Source organism: Mastacembelus armatus, chromosome 6, assembly GCF_900324485.2.
Source record: "Mastacembelus armatus chromosome 6, fMasArm1.2, whole genome shotgun sequence".
NCBI classification, from domain to species: domain Eukaryota; kingdom Metazoa; phylum Chordata; class Actinopteri; order Synbranchiformes; family Mastacembelidae; genus Mastacembelus; species Mastacembelus armatus.
In genome coordinates this window covers 14,088,508-14,104,683 of record NC_046638.1, presented here as the reverse complement: position 1 = coordinate 14,104,683, position 16,176 = coordinate 14,088,508, and the positions used below count along the sequence as shown (strand labels likewise).

Genomic DNA, 16,176 nt, shown 5'->3' with positions numbered 1-16,176 from the left:
ATTAAACCTAGTATTAATTCAGCTCCATGTGAATGGATATTGAGGACCAAAAGTGGCAAAATCAAATAAATAAATACATCATTAAATAATTATGTAAATGTATTTAATTACCTAAAATGTAAAATAAATACATGAATAATTTAGTAAACTGATAAATAATTATCAGAATGTGTCAGTAATTAATTAAAATACCAATTCATTTTATGTAAAAAAATGTATATCATTATACATTTTGGTCTGAAGTTGATTCTTTCAAAACATGGCAGCTAGGTTCGTGGGGGATTTTCACGAACTTTCTAGCAAGTTGGTAAGAGACATTTAGACCTAGCAGAGAATAGAGAAGCAGGATTTGCTGACCCAGAGCATGTAGCCATTAAAGCAGAAGTTTATTGAAGTTATTTCGGCACCTTCCGGCCAAGATATTGACCCTAGAGTGACGGCAAACTGACTTTGATGGGTGAGGCTGACAGATAAAATTAATTCATAAAACACCACAGCACCATGAAATCATTCATTAATTAATGATACAATTAATTATCTATTTAATGGATTATGTATTTATTTCAAATTGCAATTGATTAATGAAACATTTAAATTACGATTTAATAATTATTTATTTCACCCTGGCACTTTTATTTATTTCATATTTGTATTAATTATTGACACATATTATTAATTATTTAATGATGTATTTATTTCTTTCATTTTTGGGACTTTTGGTCCTCTATAAATGGACAGGAGACATATCTGGGTTATGATCTCAGATTTCATGCAAATGATGTACTGCCCTGCTCTCAGCCCTGTATATCACAAATCACCATTTCAAGGATGATAATAATTACACATCACACAAAACAGGTAAAATATTTTGAACTACTAACAGATCCTAATCCTTAATCCTTCAGCTCATGCTACATCTGCATTTAATGGAAACATTTCCAGGGTAATAAATAAAAACATAGCCTATTTGTTTATTCCCCAAAAAAAGCAAATGGAAAAAAAAGCATCATGATGGGAATTTATAAATATTTATTTTTTTTAATCACATTCTGGGTTCTACCATCTACCATGTTTGACTTTGTTTATTCTCAACCCAGCTGCATTAAGGAAATACACCAGTAACTTGCTATTACAGTTGATATTTCATCCTTACAGCCTGGTAAGGTAGTGTAAGGATGGAATATTTCAGAATGAAGTATATGACAAACCCATTTCTATTTTTCCTATAGTTGATCCACCCATTTTGAACTCTGGACTCCACCGGAAAGTGAGCCCACATGGCTGTGATGAGGAAGAGGCTCTCCTCCACCTCCTCCTCTTCCTCCTCCTCCTCTTCCTCCTCCTCCTCCTGCTCCTCCTCCCTGGCTGAACAGTGCAGGCCTCCATGACAGTGCTACCATGTCTGCATTTGATTCACCCACTGTTCAAGAACACCCCTATGCATCTATATACATACAGTGGTGTGAAAAAGTGTTGGCTCCCTTCCTGATTTCTTATTTTTTTGCATGTTTCTCACACTGCATGTTTCAGATCATCAAACAAATTTAAATATTAGTCAAAGATAACACAAGTAAACACATCATGCAGTTTTTCAATGAAGGTTTTTATTATTAAGGAAAAACAAAATCCAAAACTACGTGGCCTTGTGTGAAAAGTTGTTTGCCCTCTAAACCTAATAAATGGTTGGGCCAACAACAACTGCAATCAAGCATTTGCGATAACTTGCAATGAGTCTGTTACAACGCTGTGGAGGAATTTTGCCGATCGGGGACAGTACCCCTGGATTGGCAGAGCAGGGAGGTGGTCCCCCTTTTAAAGAAAGGGGACCGAAGGGTGTGTTCCAACTATAGAGGGATCACACTCCTCAGCCTCCCTGGGAAGGTCTATGCCAGGTTGCTGGAGAGGAGGATCCTCAGATCCAAGAGGAACAGTGCGGTTTTCGTCCCAGTTGTGGAACACAGGACCAGCTCTATACCCTCTCAAGGGTGCTCGAGGGTTCATGGGAGTTTGCCCGACCAGTTCACATGTGCTTTGTGGACTTGGAGAAGGGAATTTGATCGTGTCCCTCACGACATCCTGTGGGAGGTGCTCCGGGAGTATGGGGTCTGGGGCCCTTTGCTAAGGGCTATCCAGTCTCCGTACAAAAGGAGCAGGTGCTTGGTTCGCATTGCCAGCAGTAAGTCAGGGGGCGGTTTGCAACCGAGTGTGAAGCGGCTGGGATGAGAATCAGACAAGTTCTGTAGGCTTTCTCTCTGTTGCGTCTTAGCCGGTGTTAATGAGCTGTGCCGGACCTTGTTAAAAAGAAAATATAAACGAAAGCTGAATTAAACACTTTAAATGATGCAACAAACAATCAATACACACTCTGGAATGTAAAGAGCCTTATTCAGATGAATAAGAGCGCTGAATTGGTCTTTTCCCGCAGAGCTAACGTCAGTCTCAACTTACGTTTGAGCCGGTATGTCTATGACCGGCAAGGAGATACTCAAGGAGTGAGGACTGAAGACTATGAATAACAACTTGGACATGCAGAAGATCAGGCGCCATGCTGCGGGGACATCAGTTGCTTGGCAGGACGGAAGCATTGGTGGTTCAGTGGAAGCAGCTGTGAATTGTCTTATGGCAGCGTTCACATCGTCCCCCTCGCAAGCCTGTGGAGGCCTTGTGCTTGTGAAACTAACACTCCTGCACTACAGGAACACTGCTGTATGCTGTCAAGAAATATGACAGGGCTCCTTTATGATTTCCTAAAGGTGACACACATTTGGATCATTTGAATTTAGCTCCTCCAAAGGAAGTGGCCCATGGGCTTAGTGTACAATGTTGCATTTCCCAGTGCCATGTTCTCAGCCAAAAGGCGACGTCAGTTTCTGTAGTGCAGTGGTGATCATGTTCGCCTTACACGCCGAGGAAGTCCTGCAGTCCTCGTTAGTATAGTGGACAGTATCTCCGCATTTAGCTCCTCCAAAGGAAGTGCCCCATGGGCTTAGTGTACAATCTTGCATTTCCAAGTGCCATGTTTTCAGCCAAAAGGCGATGTCAGTTTGTTGCATTTCCCAGTGCCATGTTCTCAGCCAAAAGGCGACGTCAGTTTCTGTAGTGTTGTGGTGATCACGTTCGCCTTACACGCCGAGGAAGTCCTGCAGTCCTCGTTAGTATAGTGGACAGTATCTCCGCCTGTCACGCGGAAGACCGGGGTTCGATTCCCCGACGGGGAGTCTTATGTTATTCTGTCTTTACCAGTTGAACAAAAGTACTGCTTACCATGATGGACAGCGCCGTTTAAAAGTGAACCAGCAGAGCTCACGGCTTTCAAATGGGAGACCTCGGTTCGATTCCCACCCCGAGCCCGTGGGCCGAAAGCTCCTGCAGATTTCCTACAAAGAAAACACAAACAGGAAGTAGAGTAGTTGACTTTGAATATGGAAAACGCAACAAATGCACAGTCTGAAATATATATAAAGTGCAGCACAGGTGATTGCACAGACTCGCAAAAAACAAAGGACTCACTTTGGAGCTAGGACAAACCAGTGTCTGTAGTGTCAGTCACCATCAAGAACCATCAATAAGGTCTGCTGCCTGCTGCCTGCCGCCTACCGCCACACCATCCTGCGAGTGCCCACCCCAGTTTCGGAAGCTAGGCGGGGCGGGGCTTGGTCAGTACTTGGATGGGAGGACGCCTGGGAATGCAAAGTTCTGTAGGCTTTCTCTTAGCCGGACAAAAGCGGTGTTAATGAGCCGTGCCGGACCTTGTGAAAAAGAAAATATAAACGAAAGCTGAATTAAACACTTTAAATGATGCAACAAACAATCAATACACACTCTGGAATGTAAAAAGCCTTATTCAGATGAATAAGAGCGCTGAATTGGTCTTTTCCTGCAGAGCTAAAGTCAGTCTCAACTTACGTTTGAGCCGGTATGTCTATGACCGGCAAAGAGATACTCAAGGAGTGAGGACTGAAGACTATGAATACCAACTTGGACATGCAGAAGATCAGGCGCCGTGCTGCGGGGACATCAGTCGCTTGGCAGGGCCGGAGCATTGGTGGTTCAGTGGAAGAATTCTCGCCTGCCACGCGGGAGGTCCGGGTTCGATTCCCGGCCAATGCAAAAGCAGCTTTGAGTTGTCTTATGGCAGCGTTCACATCGTCCCCCTCGCAAGCCTGTGGAGGCCTTGTGCTTGTGAAACTAACACTCCTGCACTACAGGAACACTGCTGTATGCTGTCAAGAAATATGACAGGGCTCCTTTATGATTTCCTAAAGGTGACACACATTTGGATCATTTGAATTTAGCTCCTCCAAAGGAAGTGGCCCATGGGCTTAGTGTACAATGTTGCATTTCCCAGTGCCATGTTCTCAGCCAAAAGGCGACGTCAGTTTCTGTAGTGCAGTGGTGATCACGTTCGCCTTACACACCAAAAAAGTCCTGCAGTCCTCGTTAGTATAGTGGACAGTATCTCCCCATTTAGCTCCTCCAAAGGAAGTGGCCCATGGAATTAGTGTACAATGTTGCATTTCCCAGTGCCATGTTCTCAGCCAAAAGGCGACGTCAGTTTCTGTAGTGTTGTGGTGATCACGTTCGCCTTACACGCCGAGGAAGTCCTGCAGTCCTCGTTAGTATAGTGGACAGTATCTCCGCCTGTCACGCGGAAGACCGGGGTTCGATTCCCTGACGGGGAGTCTTATGTTATTCTGTCTTTACCAGTTGAACAAAAGTACTGCTTACCATGATGGACAGCGCCGTTTAAAAGTGAACCAGCAGAGCTCACGGCTTTCAAATGGGAGACCTCGGTTCGATTCCCACCCCGAGCCCGTGGGCCGAAAGCTCCTGCAGATTTCCTACAAAGAAAACACAAACAGGAAGTAGAGTAGTTGACTTTGAATATGGAAAACGCAACAAATGCACAGTCTGAAATATATATAAAGTGCAGCACAGGTGATTGCACAGACTCGCAAAAAACAAAGGACTCACTTTGGAGCTAGGACAAACCAGTGTCTGTAGTGTCAGTCACCATCAAGAACCATCAATAAGGTCTGCTGCCTGCTGCCTGCCGCCTACCGCCACACCATCCTGCGAGTGCCCGCCCCAGTCTCGGAAGCTAGGCGGGGCGGGGCTTGGTCAGTACTTGGATGGGAGGACGCCTGGGAATGCAAAGTTCTGTAGGCTTTCTCTTAGCCGGACAAAAGCGGTGTTAATGAGCCGTGCCGGACCTTGTGAAAAAGAAAATATAAACGAAAGCTGAATTAAACACTTTAAATGATGCAACAAACAATCAATACACACTCTGGAATGTAAAAAGCCTTATTCAGATGAATAAGAGCGCTGAATTGGTCTTTTCCCGCAGAGCTAAAGTCAGTCTCAACTTACGTTTGAGCCGGTATGTCTATGACCGGCAAAGAGATACTCAAGGAGTGAGGACTGAAGACTATGAATACCAACTTGGACATGCAGAAGATCAGGCGCCGTGCTGCGGGGACATCAGTCGCTTGGCAGGGCCGGAGCATTGGTGGTTCAGTGGAAGAATTCTCGCCTGCCACGCGGGAGGTCCGGGTTCGATTCCCGGCCAATGCAAAAGCAGCTTTGAGTTGTCTTATGGCAGCGTTCACATCGTCCCCCTCGCAAGCCTGTGGAGGCCTTGTGCTTGTGAAACTAACACTCCTGCACTACAGGAACACTGCTGTATGCTGTCAAGAAATATGACAGGGCTCCTTTATGATTTCCTAAAGGTGACACACATTTGGATCATTTGAATTTAGCTCCTCCAAAGGAAGTGGCCCATGGGCTTAGTGTACAATGTTGCATTTCCCAGTGCCATGTTCTCAGCCAAAAGGCGACGTCAGTTTCTGTAGTGCAGTGGTGATCACGTTCGCCTTACACGCCGAGGAAGTCCTGCAGTCCTCGTTAGTATAGTGGACAGTATCTCCGCATTTAGCTCCTCCAAAGGAAGTGCCCCATGGGCTTAGTGTACAATCTTGCATTTCCAAGTGCCATGTTTTCAGCCAAAAGGCGATGTCAGTTTGTTGCATTTCCCAGTGCCATGTTCTCAGCCAAAAGGCGACGTCAGTTTCTGTAGTGTTGTGGTGATCACGTTCGCCTTACACGCCGAGGAAGTCCTGCAGTCCTCGTTAGTATAGTGGACAGTATCTCCGCCTGTCACGCGGAAGACCGGGGTTCGATTCCCTGACGGGGAGTCTTATGTTATTCTGTCTTTACCAGTTGAACAAAAGTACTGCTTACCATGATGGACAGCGCCGTTTAAAAGTGAACCAGCAGAGCTCACGGCTTTCAAATGGGAGACCTCGGTTCGATTCCCACCCCGAGCCCGTGGGCCGAAAGCTCCTGCAGATTTCCTACAAAGAAAACACAAACAGGAAGTAGAGTAGTTGACTTTGAATATGGAAAACGCAACAAATGCACAGTCTGAAATATATATAAAGTGCAGCACAGGTGATTGCACAGACTCGCAAAAAACAAAGGACTCACTTTGGAGCTAGGACAAACCAGTGTCTGTAGTGTCAGTCACCATCAAGAACCATCAATAAGGTCTGCTGCCTGCTGCCTGCCGCCTACCGCCACACCATCCTGCGAGTGCCCACCCCAGTTTCGGAAGCTAGGCGGGGCGGGGCTTGGTCAGTACTTGGATGGGAGGACGCCTGGGAATGCAAAGTTCTGTAGGCTTTCTCTTAGCCGGACAAAAGCGGTGTTAATGAGCCGTGCCGGACCTTGTGAAAAAGAAAATATAAACGAAAGCTGAATTAAACACTTTAAATGATGCAACAAACAATCAATACACACTCTGGAATGTAAAAAGCCTTATTCAGATGAATAAGAGCGCTGAATTGGTCTTTTCCTGCAGAGCTAAAGTCAGTCTCAACTTACGTTTGAGCCGGTATGTCTATGACCGGCAAAGAGATACTCAAGGAGTGAGGACTGAAGACTATGAATACCAACTTGGACATGCAGAAGATCAGGCGCCGTGCTGCGGGGACATCAGTCGCTTGGCAGGGCCGGAGCATTGGTGGTTCAGTGGAAGAATTCTCGCCTGCCACGCGGGAGGTCCGGGTTCGATTCCCGGCCAATGCAAAAGCAGCTTTGAGTTGTCTTATGGCAGCGTTCACATCGTCCCCCTCGCAAGCCTGTGGAGGCCTTGTGCTTGTGAAACTAACACTCCTGCACTACAGGAACACTGCTGTATGCTGTCAAGAAATATGACAGGGCTCCTTTATGATTTCCTAAAGGTGACACACATTTGGATCATTTGAATTTAGCTCCTCCAAAGGAAGTGGCCCATGGGCTTAGTGTACAATGTTGCATTTCCCAGTGCCATGTTCTCAGCCAAAAGGCGACGTCAGTTTCTGTAGTGCAGTGGTGATCACGTTCGCCTTACACGCCAAAAAAGTCCTGCAGTCCTCGTTAGTATAGTGGACAGTATCTCCCCATTTAGCTCCTCCAAAGGAAGTGGCCCATGGAATTAGTGTACAATGTTGCATTTCCCAGTGCCATGTTCTCAGCCAAAAGGCGACGTCAGTTTCTGTAGTGTTGTGGTGATCACGTTCGCCTTACACGCCGAGGAAGTCCTGCAGTCCTCGTTAGTATAGTGGACAGTATCTCCGCCTGTCACGCGGAAGACCGGGGTTCGATTCCCTGACGGGGAGTGTTATGTTATTCTGTCTTTACCAGTTGAACAAAAGTACTGCTTACCATGATGGACAGCGCCGTTTAAAAGTGAACCAGCAGAGCTCACGGCTTTCAAATGGGAGACCTCGGTTCGATTCCCACCCCGAGCCCGTGGGCCGAAAGCTCCTGCAGATTTCCTACAAAGAAAACACAAACAGGAAGTAGAGTAGTTGACTTTGAATATGGAAAACGCAACAAATGCACAGTCTGAAATATATATAAAGTGCAGCACAGGTGATTGCACAGACTCGCAAAAAACAAAGGACTCACTTTGGAGCTAGGACAAACCAGTCTGTAGTGTCAGTCACCATCAAGAACCATCAATAAGGTCTGCTGCCTGCCGCCTACCGCCACACCATCCTGCGAGTGCCCGCCCCAGTCTCGGAAGCTAGGCGGGGCGGGGCTTGGTCAGTACTTGGATGGGAGGACGCCTGGGAATGCAAAGTTCTGTAGGCTTTCTCTTAGCCGGAAAAAAGCGGTGTTAATGAGCCGTGCCGGACCTTGTTAAAAAGAAAATATAAACGAAAGCTGAATTAAACACTTTAAATGATGCAACAAACAATCAATACACACTCTGGAATGTAAAAAGCCTTATTCAGATGAATAAGAGCGCTGAATTGGTCTTTTCCCGCAGAGCTAAAGTCAGTCTCAACTTACGTTTGAGCCGGTATGTCTATGACCGGCAAAGAGATACTCAAGGAGTGAGGACTGAAGACTATGAATACCAACTTGGACATGCAGAAGATCAGGCGCCGTGCTGCGGGGACATCAGTCGCTTGGCAGGGCCGGAGCATTGGTGGTTCAGTGGAAGAATTCTCGCCTGCCACGCGGGAGGTCCGGGTTCGATTCCCGGCCAATGCAAAAGCAGCTTTGAGTTGTCTTATGGCAGCGTTCACATCGTCCCCCTCGCAAGCCTGTGGAGGCCTTGTGCTTGTGAAACTAACACTCCTGCACTACAGGAACACTGCTGTATGCTGTCAAGAAATATGACAGGGCTCCTTTATGATTTCCTAAAGGTGACACACATTTGGATCATTTGAATTTAGCTCCTCCAAAGGAAGTGGCCCATGGGCTTAGTGTACAATGTTGCATTTCCCAGTGCCATGTTCTCAGCCAAAAGGCGACGTCAGTTTCTGTAGTGCAGTGGTGATCACGTTCGCCTTACACGCCGAGGAAGTCCTGCAGTCCTCGTTAGTATAGTGGACAGTATCTCCGCATTTAGCTCCTCCAAAGGAAGTGCCCCATGGGCTTAGTGTACAATGTTGCATTTCCCAGTGCCATGTTCTCAGCCAAAAGGCGACGTCAGTTTCTGTAGTGTTGTGGTGATCACGTTCGCCTTACACGCCGAGGAAGTCCTGCAGTCCTCGTTAGTATAGTGGACAGTATCTCCGCCTGTCACGCGGAAGACCGGCGTTCGATTCCCTGACGGGGAGTGTTATGTTATTCTGTCTTTACCAGTTGAACAAAAGTACTGCTTACCATGATGGACAGCGCCGTTTAAAAGTGAACCAGCAGAGCTCACGGCTTTCAAATGGGAGACCTCGGTTCGATTCCCACCCCGAGCCCGTGGGCCGAAAGCTCCTGCAGATTTCCTACAAAGAAAACACAAACAGGAAGTAGAGTAGTTGACTTTGAATATGGAAAACGCAACAAATGCACAGTCTGAAATATATATAAAGTGCAGCACAGGTGATTGCACAGACTCGCAAAAAACAAAGGACTCACTTTGGAGCTAGGACAAACCAGTGTCTGTAGTGTCAGTCACCATCAAGAACCATCAATAAGGTCTGCTGCCTGCTGCCTGCCGCCTACCGCCACACCATCCTGCGAGTGCCCGCCCCAGTCTCGGAAGCTAGGCGGGGCGGGGCTTGGTCAGTACTTGGATGGGAGGACGCCTGGGAATGCAAAGTTCTGTAGGCTTTCTCTTAGCCGGACAAAAGCGGTGTTAATGAGCCGTGCCGGACCTTGTTAAAAAGAAAATATAAACGAAAGCTGAATTAAACACTTTAAATGATGCAACAAACAATCAATACACACTCTGGAATGTAAAAAGCCTTATTCAGATGAATAAGAGCGCTGAATTGGTCTTTTCCCGCAGAGCTAAAGTCAGTCTCAACTTACGTTTGAGCCGGTATGTCTATGACCGGCAAAGAGATACTCAAGGAGTGAGGACTGAAGACTATGAATACCAACTTGGACATGCAGAAGATCAGGCGCCGTGCTGCGGGGACATCAGTCGCTTGGCAGGGCTGGAGCATTGGTGGTTCAGTGGAAGAATTCTCGCCTGCCACGCGGGAGGTCCGGGTTCGATTCCCGGCCAATGCAAAAGCAGCTTTGAGTTGTCTTATGGCAGCGTTCACATCGTCCCCCTCGCAAGCCTGTGGAGGCCTTGTGCTTGTGAAACTAACACTCCTGCACTACAGGAACACTGCTGTATGCTGTCAAGAAATATGACAGGGCTCCTTTATGATTTCCTAAAGGTGACACACATTTGGATCATTTGAATTTAGCTCCTCCAAAGGAAGTGGCCCATGGGCTTAGTGTACAATGTTGCATTTCCCAGTGCCATGTTCTCAGCCAAAAGGCGACGTCAGTTTCTGTAGTGCAGTGGTGATCACGTTCGCCTTACACGCCGAGGAAGTCCTGCAGTCCTCGTTAGTATAGTGGACAGTATCTCCGCATTTAGCTCCTCCAAAGGAAGTGCCCCATGGGCTTAGTGTACAATGTTGCATTTCCCAGTGCCATGTTCTCAGCCAAAAGGCGACGTCAGTTTCTGTAGTGCAGTGGTGATCACGTTCGCCTTACACGCCGAGGAAGTCCTGCAGTCCTCGTTAGTATAGTGGACAGTATCTCCGCCTGTCACGCGGAAGACCGGCGTTCGATTCCCTGACGGGGAGTGTTATGTTATTCTGTCTTTACCAGTTGAACAAAAGTACTGCTTACCATGATGGACAGCGCCGTTTAAAAGTGAACCAGCAGAGCTCACGGCTTTCAAATGGGAGACCTCGGTTCGATTCCCACCCCGAGCCCGTGGGCCGAAAGCTCCTGCAGATTTCCTACAAAGAAAACACAAACAGGAAGTAGAGTAGTTGACTTTGAATATGGAAAACGCAACAAATGCACAGTCTGAAATATATATAAAGTGCAGCACAGGTGATTGCACAGACTCGCAAAAAACAAAGGACTCACTTTGGAGCTAGGACAAACCAGTGTCTGTAGTGTCAGTCACCATCAAGAACCATCAATAAGGTCTGCTGCCTGCTGCCTGCCGCCTACCGCCACACCATCCTGCGAGTGCCCGCCCCAGTCTCGGAAGCTAGGCGGGGCGGGGCTTGGTCAGTACTTGGATGGGAGGACGCCTGGGAATGCAAAGTTCTGTAGGCTTTCTCTTAGCCGGACAAAAGCGGTGTTAATGAGCCGTGCCGGACCTTGTTAAAAAGAAAATATAAACGAAAGCTGAATTAAACACTTTAAATGATGCAACAAACAATCAATACACACTCTGGAATGTAAAAAGCCTTATTCAGATGAATAAGAGCGCTGAATTGGTCTTTTCCCGCAGAGCTAAAGTCAGTCTCAACTTACGTTTGAGCCGGTATGTCTATGACCGGCAAAGAGATACTCAAGGAGTGAGGACTGAAGACTATGAATACCAACTTGGACATGCAGAAGATCAGGCGCCGTGCTGCGGGGACATCAGTCGCTTGGCAGGGCTGGAGCATTGGTGGTTCAGTGGAAGAATTCTCGCCTGCCACGCGGGAGGTCCGGGTTCGATTCCCGGCCAATGCAAAAGCAGCTTTGAGTTGTCTTATGGCAGCGTTCACATCGTCCCCCTCGCAAGCCTGTGGAGGCCTTGTGCTTGTGAAACTAACACTCCTGCACTACAGGAACACTGCTGTATGCTGTCAAGAAATATGACAGGGCTCCTTTATGATTTCCTAAAGGTGACACACATTTGGATCATTTGAATTTAGCTCCTCCAAAGGAAGTGGCCCATGGGCTTAGTGTACAATGTTGCATTTCCCAGTGCCATGTTCTCAGCCAAAAGGCGACGTCAGTTTCTGTAGTGCAGTGGTGATCACGTTCGCCTTACACGCCAAAAAAGTCCTGCAGTCCTCGTTAGTATAGTGGACAGTATCTCCCCATTTAGCTCCTCCAAAGGAAGTGGCCCATGGGATTAGTGTACAATGTTGCATTTCCCAGTGCCATGTTCTCAGCCAAAAGGCGACGTCAGTTTCTGTAGTGTTGTGGTGATCACGTTCGCCTTACACGCCGAGGAAGTCCTGCAGTCCTCGTTAGTATAGTGGACAGTATCTCCGCCTGTCACGCGGAAGACCGGGGTTCGATTCCCCGACGGGGAGTGTTATGTTATTCTGTCTTTACCAGTTGAACAAAAGTACTGCTTACCATGATGGACAGCGCCGTTTAAAAGTGAACCAGCAGAGCTCACGGCTTTCAAATGGGAGACCTCGGTTCGATTCCCACCCCGAGCGGGTGGGCCGAAAGCTCCTGCAGATTTCCTACAAAGAAAACACAAACAGGAAGTAGAGTAATTGACTTGGAATATGGAAAATGCAACAAATGCACAGTCTGAAATATATATAAAGTGCAGCACAGGCGATTGCACAGACTCGCAAAAAACAAAGGACTCACTTTGGAGCTCACCAAACCAGTGTCTGTAGTGTCAGTCACCATCAAGAACCATCAATAAGGTCTGCTGCCTGCTGCCTGCCGCCTACCGCCACACCGTCCTGCGAGTGCCCGCCCCAGTCTCGGAAGCTAGGCGGGGCGGGGCTTGGTCAGTACTTGGATGGGAGGACGCCTGGGAATGCAAAGTTCTGTAGGCTTTCTCTTAGCCGGACAAAAGCGGTGTTAATGAGCCGTGCCGGACCTTGTTAAAAAGAAAATATAAACGAAAGCTGAATTAAACACTTTAAATGATGCAACAAACAATCAATACACACTCTGGAATGTAAAAAGCCTTATTCAGATGAATAAGAGCGCTGAATTGGTCTTTTCCCGCAGAGCTAAAGTCAGTCTCAACTTACGTTTGAGCCGGTATGTCTATGACTTTGAGTTGTCTTATGGCAGCGTTCACATCTTCTCCCTCGCAAGCCTGTGGAGGCCTTGTGCTTGTGAAACTAACACTCCTGCACTACAGGAACACTGCTGTATGCTGTCAAGAAATATGACAGGGCTCCTTTATGATTTCCTAAAGGTGACACACATTTGGATCATTTGAATTTAGCTCCTCCAAAGGAAGTGGCCCATGGGCTTAATGTACAATGTTGCATTTCCCAGTGCCATGTTCTCAGCCAAAAGGCGACGTCAGTTTCTGTAGTGTTGTGGTGATCACGTTCGCCTTACACGCCGAGGAAGTCCTGCAGTCCTCGTTAGTATAGTGGACAGTATCTCCGCCTGTCACGCGGAAGACCGGGGTTCGATTCCCCGACGGGGAGTCTTATGTTATTCTGTCTTTACCAGTTGAACAAAAGTACTGCTTACCATGATGGACAGCGCCGTTTAAAAGTGAACCAGCAGAGCTCATGGCTTTCAAATGGGAGACCTCGGTTCGATTCCCACCCCGAGCCCGTGGGCCGAAAGCTCCTGCGGATTTCCTACAAAGAAAACACAAACAGGAAGTAGAGTAATTGACTTTGAATATGGAAAACGCAACAAATGCACAGTCTGAAATATATATAAAGTGCAGCACAGGCGATTGCACAGACTCGCAAAAAACAAAGGACTCACTTTGGAGCTAGGACAAACCAGTGTCTGTAGTGTCAGTCACCATCAAGAACCATCAATAAGGTATGCTTCCTGCTGCCTGCTGCCTTATTCTGCCTGCTGCCTGCCGCCTACCGCCACACCATCCTGCGAGTGCCCTCCCCAGTCTCGGAAACTAGGCGGGGCGGGGCTTGGTCAGTACTTGGATGGGAGGACGCCTGGGAATGCAAAGTTCTGTAGGCTTTCTCTTAGCCGGACAAAAGCGGTGTTAATGAGCCGTGCCGGACCTTGTTAAAAAGAAAATATAAACGAAAGCTGAATTAAACACTTTAAATGATGCAACAAACAATCAATACACACTCTGGAATGTAAAAAGCCTTATTCAGATGAATAAGAGCGCTGAATTGGTCTTTTCCCGCAGAGCTAAAGTCAGTCTCAACTTACGTTTGAGCCGGTATGTCTATGACCGGCAAAGAGATACTCAAGGAGTGAGGACTGAAGACTATGAATACCAACTTGGACATGCAGAAGATCAGGCGCCGTGCTGCGGGGACATCAGTCGCTTGGCAGGGCCGGAGCATTGGTGGTTCAGTGGAAGAATTCTCGCCTGCCACGCGGGAGGTCCGGGTTCGATTCCCGGCCAATGCAAAAGCAGCTTTGAGTTGTCTTATGGCAGCGTTCACATCGTCCCCCTCGCAAGCCTGTGGAGGCCTTGTGCTTGTGAAACTAACACTCCTGCACTACAGGAACACTGCTGTATGCTGTCAAGAAATATGACAGGGCTCCTTTATGATTTCCTAAAGGTGACACACATTTGGATCATTTGAATTTAGCTCCTCCAAAGGAAGTGCCCCATGGGCTTAGTGTACAATGTTGCATTTCCCAGTGCCATGTTCTCAGCCAAAAGGCGACGTCAGTTTCTGTAGTGCAGTGGTGATCACGTTCGCCTTACACGCCGAGGAAGTCCTGCAGTCCTCGTTAGTATAGTGGACAGTATCTCCGCATTTAGCTCCTCCAAAGGAAGTGCCCCATGGGCTTAGTGTACAATCTTGCATTTCCAAGTGCCATGTTTTCAGCCAAAAGGCGATGTCAGTTTGTTGCATTTCCCAGTGCCATGTTCTCAGCCAAAAGGCGACGTCAGTTTCTGTAGTGTTGTGGTGATCACGTTCGCCTTACACGCCGAGGAAGTCCTGCAGTCCTCGTTAGTATAGTGGACAGTATCTCCGCCTGTCACGCGGAAGACCGGGGTTCGATTCCCTGACGGGGAGTCTTATGTTATTCTGTCTTTACCAGTTGAACAAAAGTACTGCTTACCATGACGGACAGCGCCGTTTAAAAGTGAACCAGCAGAGCTCACGGCTTTCAAATGGGAGACCTCGGTTCGATTCCCACCCCGAGCGGGTGGGCCGAAAGCTCCTGCAGATTTCCTACAAAGAAAACACAAACAGGAAGTAGAGTAATTGACTTGGAATATGGAAAATGCAACAAATGCACAGTCTGAAATATATATAAAGTGCAGCACAGGCGATTGCACAGACTCGCAAAAAACAAAGGACTCACTTTGGAGCTAGGACAAACCAGTGCAGTGGTGATCATGTTCGCCTTACACGCCAAAAAAGTCCTGCAGTCCTCGTTAGTATAGTGGACAGTATCTCCCCATTTAGCTCCTCCAAAGGAAGTGGCCCATGGGCTTAGTGTACAATGTTGCATTTCCCAGTGCCATGTTCTCAGCCAAAAGGCGACGTCAGTTTCTGTAGTGCAGTGGTGATCATGTTCGCCTTACACGCCGAGGAAGTCCTGCAGTCCTCGTTAGTATAGTGGACAGTATCTCCCCATTTAGCTCCTCCAAAGGAAGTGCCCCATGGGCTTAGTGTACAATGTTGCATTTCCCAGTGCCATGTTCTCAGCCAAAAGGCGACGTCAGTTTCTGTAGTGTTGTGGTGATCACGTTCGCCTTACACTCCAACGAAGTCCTGCAGTCCTCGTTAGTATAGTGGACAGTATCTCCGCATTTAGCTCCTCCAAAGGAAGTGCCCCATGGGCTTAGTGTACAATGTTGCATTTCCCAGTGCCATGTTCTCAGCCAAAAGGCGACGTCATTTTCTGTAGTGTTGTGGTGATCACGTTCACCTTACACTCCAACGAAGTCCTGCAGTCCTCGTTAGTATAGTGGACAGTATCTCCGCCTGTCACGCGGAAGACCGGGGTTCGATTCCCCGACGGGGAGTCTTATGTTATTCTGTCTTTACCAGTTGAACAAAAGTACTGCTTACCATGATGGACAGCGCCGTTTAAAAGTGAACCAGCAGAGCTCACGGCTTTCAAATGGGAGACCTCGGATCGATTCCCACCCCGAGCCCGTGGGCCGAAAGCTCCTGCGGATTTCCTACAAAGAAAACACAAACAGGAAGTAGAGTAATTGACTTTGAATATGGAAAACGCAACAAATGCACAGTCTGAAATATATATAAAGTGCAGCACAGGCGATTGCACAGACTTGCAAAAAACAAAGGACTCACTTTGGAGCTAGGACAAGCTAGTGTCTGTAGTGTCAGTCACCATCAAGAACCATCAATAAGGTCTGCTGCCTGCTGCCTGCTGCCTGCTGCCTGCTGCCTGCCGCCTACCGCCACACCATCCTGCGAGTGCCCTCCCCAGTCTCGGAAACTAGGCGGGGCGGGGCTTGGTCAGTACTTGGATGGGAGGACGCCTGGGAATGCAAAGTTCTGTAGGCTTTCTCTTAGCCGGACAAAAGCGGTGTTAATGAGC

At 47.6% G+C, this 16,176-nt stretch overlaps 11 non-coding genes across 11 annotated transcripts; all 11 read left to right on the top strand.

Annotated features, from left to right (window-relative positions):
• The first annotated feature begins 3,146 nt into the window (after nucleotides 1-3,146).
• Nucleotides 3,147-3,218, top strand: trnad-guc (transfer RNA aspartic acid (anticodon GUC)). The gene has a single exon. It is a non-coding gene; the product is annotated as a tRNA-Asp (tRNA).
• Nucleotides 3,219-4,039: 821 nt separating this feature from the next.
• On the top strand, nucleotides 4,040-4,110 carry trnag-gcc (transfer RNA glycine (anticodon GCC)). The gene has a single exon. It is a non-coding gene; the product is annotated as a tRNA-Gly (tRNA).
• Nucleotides 4,111-5,503: 1,393 nt separating this feature from the next.
• On the top strand, nucleotides 5,504-5,574 carry trnag-gcc (transfer RNA glycine (anticodon GCC)). Its single transcript has one exon. It is a non-coding gene; the product is annotated as a tRNA-Gly (tRNA).
• A 1,441-nt stretch (nucleotides 5,575-7,015) lies between these two features.
• Nucleotides 7,016-7,086, top strand: trnag-gcc (transfer RNA glycine (anticodon GCC)). Its single transcript has one exon. It is a non-coding gene; the product is annotated as a tRNA-Gly (tRNA).
• A 1,384-nt stretch (nucleotides 7,087-8,470) lies between these two features.
• Nucleotides 8,471-8,541, top strand: trnag-gcc (transfer RNA glycine (anticodon GCC)). The gene has a single exon. It is a non-coding gene; the product is annotated as a tRNA-Gly (tRNA).
• Nucleotides 8,542-9,934: 1,393 nt separating this feature from the next.
• Nucleotides 9,935-10,005, top strand: trnag-gcc (transfer RNA glycine (anticodon GCC)). Its single transcript has one exon. It is a non-coding gene; the product is annotated as a tRNA-Gly (tRNA).
• A 1,393-nt stretch (nucleotides 10,006-11,398) lies between these two features.
• trnag-gcc (transfer RNA glycine (anticodon GCC)) lies at nucleotides 11,399-11,469 on the top strand. Its single transcript has one exon. It is a non-coding gene; the product is annotated as a tRNA-Gly (tRNA).
• A 500-nt stretch (nucleotides 11,470-11,969) lies between these two features.
• Nucleotides 11,970-12,041, top strand: trnad-guc (transfer RNA aspartic acid (anticodon GUC)). Its single transcript has one exon. It is a non-coding gene; the product is annotated as a tRNA-Asp (tRNA).
• Nucleotides 12,042-13,067: 1,026 nt separating this feature from the next.
• On the top strand, nucleotides 13,068-13,139 carry trnad-guc (transfer RNA aspartic acid (anticodon GUC)). Its single transcript has one exon. It is a non-coding gene; the product is annotated as a tRNA-Asp (tRNA).
• An 845-nt stretch (nucleotides 13,140-13,984) lies between these two features.
• trnag-gcc (transfer RNA glycine (anticodon GCC)) lies at nucleotides 13,985-14,055 on the top strand. The gene has a single exon. It is a non-coding gene; the product is annotated as a tRNA-Gly (tRNA).
• Nucleotides 14,056-15,562: 1,507 nt separating this feature from the next.
• On the top strand, nucleotides 15,563-15,634 carry trnad-guc (transfer RNA aspartic acid (anticodon GUC)). The gene has a single exon. It is a non-coding gene; the product is annotated as a tRNA-Asp (tRNA).
• The last annotated feature ends 542 nt before the right edge of the window (nucleotides 15,635-16,176 follow it).